The 5,000-nt window shown below is 45.6% G+C and overlaps 1 protein-coding gene across 1 annotated transcript in view; it reads left to right on the top strand.

The window, feature by feature from the left end:
* Window positions 1–5,000, top strand: part of noc3l (NOC3-like DNA replication regulator) — a gene marked incomplete at its 5' end in the record, with an annotated part of 13,621 nt that overhangs the window by 1,368 nt on the left and 7,253 nt on the right.

Raw genomic sequence — 5,000 nt, 5'->3', positions numbered from 1 at the left:
TCCATCCAAACATGGCTCTAACCCTCCTCTCCTCCTCTCCTCCTCCTCCATCCCTCCATCCAAACATGGCTCTAACCCTCCTCCTCCTCCTCTCCTCCTCCTTCATCCCTCCATCCAAACATGGCTCTAACCCTCCTCCTCTCCTCCTCCTCCTCCTTCCCTCCATCCAAACATGGCTCTAACCCTCCTCCCTCTCCCTCCCTCTCTCCCTCCTCCCCTCCTCTCCTCCCTCGCTCCCTCGCTCCCGTCCTTATAGGGCAGGCCCTGAGTGCAGCAGCCAATCAGAACGCTCGGTGTGCTGCAGGTCAGCCGCTCCTTTTTCCTGAGAAACATCCTGAAACATGCAGCTGACAGCGACTCACAGCAGCATGTTTCATTATTATACTAAATACTGTTATTAATGTTATTCATGTTTCAGTATTATTATAATACTAAATACTGTTATTATGGTTATTAATGTTTCATTATTATTATACTAAATACTGTTATTCATGTTATTCATGTTTCATTATTATTATACTAAATACTGTTATTATGGTTATTCATGTTTCATTATTATACTAAATACTGTTATTATGGTTATTAATGTTATTATTATTATAATACTAACTACTGTTATTATGGTTATTAATGTTTCATTATTATTATACTAACTACGGTTATTAATGTTATTCATGTTTAATTCATTATTATTATTATTATTAATATTATTATTGTTAATATACTACTAACTACTGTTGTTATGTAGCTACTACGACATGTAGCTACTACAACATGCAGCTACAACATGTAGCTACTACAACATGTAGCTACTCCAACATGTAGCTACTATAACATGTAGCTACTACAACATGTAGCTACTATAACATGTAGCTACTCCAACATGTAGCTACTACGACATGTAGCTACTACGACATGTAGCTACTACGACATGTAGCTACTCCAACATGTAGCTACCACAACATGTAGCTACTCCAACATGTAGCTACTATGACATGTAGCTACTACAACATGTAGCTACTATAACATGTAGCTACTACAACATGTAGCTACTACGACGTGTAGCTACTCCAACATGTAGCTACTATAACATGTAGCTACTACAACATGTAGCTACTACAACATGTAGCTACTCCAACATGTAGCTACTATAACATGTAGCTACTACAACATGTAGCTACTACGACGTGTAGCTACTACGACGTGTAGCTACTACGACGTGTAGCTACTACAACATGTAGCTACTACAACATGTAGCTAATATAACCCGTAGCTACGACATGTAACTACCTCTGAGTCAAACTGATGACATAAGTGTCAGTTTTAGTTTAACGTTGAAACTGTTGTATACTTTATTAACGTGCTAACATAATTCTAATTAATTCAGTTAATAAACTGAAGATAAATGACTAGCTAAACAATGCTGCATATGCTAGCTGTTTAGCTAGCAGTATTCCCATGCTACTTGTCCTTGTGCTAAGCTAGGCTAAACATATCCTGGAATAGGATACTGCAGCTACTCGTACAACACTATCAGATATGCTACTGATTTGTTGCTATCGTAACATTAGCTAGATATCTACAGCTAGCAGCTAGTGTTAGATTTGCTAACTGAACAACGCGTTAGCCTACGAGATAAACAGCGCAGCGTTGCTGTTCCTATTTTCTCACATTTCAGTGTGAAAAAATAAAAGAGGTGATGAAGATGATGAAGATGATGATGCTGATGATGATGATGATGAAAACATCATAATTTCGTTCAGGGCGTCACAGGAGGTGATGAAGTCGGTTTAGCGTGCTGCAGTTGGTGCTGAATGAGTGAGTGATGAAGAGATGAAGTGATGAAGAGATGAAGAGATGAAGTGATGAAATGATGAAGAGATGAAGAGATGAAGTGATGAAGTGATGAAGTGATGAAGAGCAGCTGTGTTGACCGTCAGCGTCGGTCGACTGCGTTGCCGTGACACTGACCTCAGCTTCAGCTCTTCATGGACCAACTCACACAAAGCTGCAGTAACGTCTGACATGTTAACATACTTTTGCTATGCTAACATGCTTTTGTTATGCTAACATACAGTTGTTATGCTAACATACAGTTGTTATGCTAACATACTTGTGTGATGCTAACAGGCTTTTGTGATGCTAACAGGCTTTTGTGATGCTAACATGCGTTTGTGATGCTAACAGGCTTTTGTGATGCTAACATGCTTTTGTTATGCTAACATATTCTTGTTATGCTAACATACTTTTGTGATGCTAACAGGCTTTTGTGATGCTAACATGTTTTTGTGATGCTAACATGCTTTTGTGATGCTAACATGCTTTTGTGATGCTAACATGCTTTGGTTATGCTAACATGCTTTTGTGATGCTAACATGCTTTGGTGATGCTAACATGCTTTGGTTATGTTAACAGGCTTTTGTGATGCTAACATGCTTTTGTGATGCTAACATGCTTTTGTGATGCTAACAGGCTTTTGTGATGCTAACATGCTTTGGTCTTCAGGCCCGTGGGCGTGATGGGTGCGCGGGTAAAGATGATTTGTCTCAGAGCGTCTGAGTGAAAATAAGGATGAAATGACGCTGAAGCGGTGGAAAGACAATAACAGGAGGCAACGATCATGGATATTAAACTGTGAGTTATGAGATAAAACCATATATTTATAGATCTGATGAGTGTTGATGGGAGAGGAGGAGAGGAGCTGCCGGCAGCTGCTCCCAGTTTCCCGTCACATGATGTTTCAGTTCATCTCCTTAAAAAGACAAAGAGGAGGAAGAGTGTCTCCGTCCGACACACAGCTCCCTGTATGGTGCTGCTGGGGAGGCCGGGCATTCTGGGAGATGTAGGCACCTCGGACTGGTGTTAGAGATCACTGCAGCATTATTAAACCATCATAACTCTGAACTCATGGACGTGACGGTCCTTAATGTTTGGACCGAGAGAATTTCACAATAAAAGCACTGATGAGAGGAAACGTGTCGTGTGTAGAAACAAAGTTTTCTGACTTTTTAAAGTTGGATTTCATTTGTAGCGTCTTAAATATAATAAATATGATTTAAATAGGCGACACGGTGGTGTAGTGGTTAGCTCTGTCCCCTCACAGCCAGAGGGTTCCTGGTTTGAATCCCTTCTGTGTGGAGTTTGCATGTTGTCCCCGTGTGTGCGTGGGTTTTCTCCGGGTTCTCCGGTTTCCTCCCACAGTCCAAAGACGTGCAGGTGTTCGGTTCATTGAAGACTCTAAATCACCCGTAGGTGTGAATGGTTGTCTGTCTCTGTTCGTCTCTGTGTGTCCTGTGATCCCTAGGAAACGTAAACGTCACACGTAAAGCTTCTCTCTCATTGGTCGAGCTTTTGAAAGGTCAAAGTTCAAATTTGTTGAACTTTAAGGTCAGAGAGGAAATTTGAGCTAACGCTGCTACATTGGTGCAAACCCTGCTACATTGGTGCTAACGCAGCTACATTGGTGCTAACGCAGCTACATTGGTGCTAACACAGCTACATTGGTGCTAACGCAGCTACATTGGTGCTAACGCTGCTACTTTGGTTCTAACAGCGCTACATTGGTGCTAACGCAGCTACATTGGTGCTAACGCAGCTACATTCGTGCTAACGCCGCTATATTGGTGCTAACGCAGCTACATTGGTGCTAACGCAGCTACATTGGTGCTAACGCCTCCTCCATGGGAAAATGAATGGAACGACAGGCCGAGCCGGGGGCGGGGCATGAAGTGACTGCAGCTCCCAGGGTGCATTTCACCGGCGAGCATCCAACCACAGAGCTGCAGCTGGAGCCGGGCTGAGCGCCGCTGAGGCTCATGGGAGTCGTAGTGTTGGGAGAGCGACGGAGGAATGTGAGCTCCACACAAAGAGTCCTAAAAAGGAAACTTCACTAGGAGGAGGAGACACTTCCTGCAGAGGCCCCGCCCCCTTTCCTCCGACAGGAACAGCTCCTTAAAAGGCCACGTCCTCCTCCTCTTCCTCCTCTTCCTCCTCCTCTTCCTCCTCTTCCTCCTCTTCCTCCTTTTTCTCTTCCTCTTCCTCCTCTTCCCTTTTCTCTTCCTCTTCCTCCTCCTCCTCTCCTCCTCTCTTCCTCCTTCTCCTCCTCTCTTCCTCTCTTCCTCCTCCTCCTCCTCTTCCTCTCCTCCTCTCCTCCTCCTGCTCCTCTTCCTCCTCCTCTTCCTCCTCCTCCTGCTCCTCTTTCTCCTCCTCCTCCTCCTCCTCCTCTCCTCCTCTTCCTCCTCCTCTTCCTCCTTCTCCTCCTCTCTTCCTCTCTTCCTCCTCCTCCTCCTCTTCCTCTCCTCCTCTCCTCCTCCTGCTCCTCTTCCTCCTCCTCTTCCTCCTCCTCCTGCTCCTCTTTCTCCTCCTCTCCTCCTCCTCCTCCTCCTCCTCTCCTCCTCTTCCTCCTCCTCTTCCTCCTCCTCCTCCTCCTCCTCCTCCTCCTCCTCTTCCTCCTCCTCCTCCTCCTCCTCCTCCTCCTCCTCCTCCTCTTCCTCCTCCTCTTCCTCCTCCTCCTCCTCTTCCTCCTCCTCTCCTCCTCCTCTTCCTCCTCCTCCTCCTCTTCCTCTCCTCCTCTCCTCCTCCTGCTCCTCTTCCTCCTCCTCTTCCTCCTCCTCCTGCTCCTCTTTCTCCTCCTCCTCCTCCTCCTCCTCTCCTCCTCTTCCTCCTCCTCTTCCTCCTCCTCCTCCTCTTCCTCCTCCTCCTCTTCCTCCTCCTCCTCCTCTTCGTCTCAGTAAGGAGAGGAAACGCGGAGGGCGTAGGACGAACTGAGACTGAGTCCAGCTCTCCTCTGCCCTTCATCATGTCCTTGTTTAGTTACAGTTCATCACACACACACACACACACACACACACACACACACACACACACACACACACACACACACACACACACACACACACACACACACACACACACACACACACACACACACACACACACATTCCTGAAGGCTGTGTTGACGTTAGTCGTCCAATCAGAAACAGTTTCAGATGAGTGCGGCT

Source organism: Echiichthys vipera, assembly GCF_963691815.1.
Source record: "Echiichthys vipera genome assembly, chromosome: 18".
NCBI classification, from domain to species: domain Eukaryota; kingdom Metazoa; phylum Chordata; class Actinopteri; order Perciformes; family Trachinidae; genus Echiichthys; species Echiichthys vipera.
This window is presented reverse-complemented; position numbering and strand designations above follow the sequence as displayed.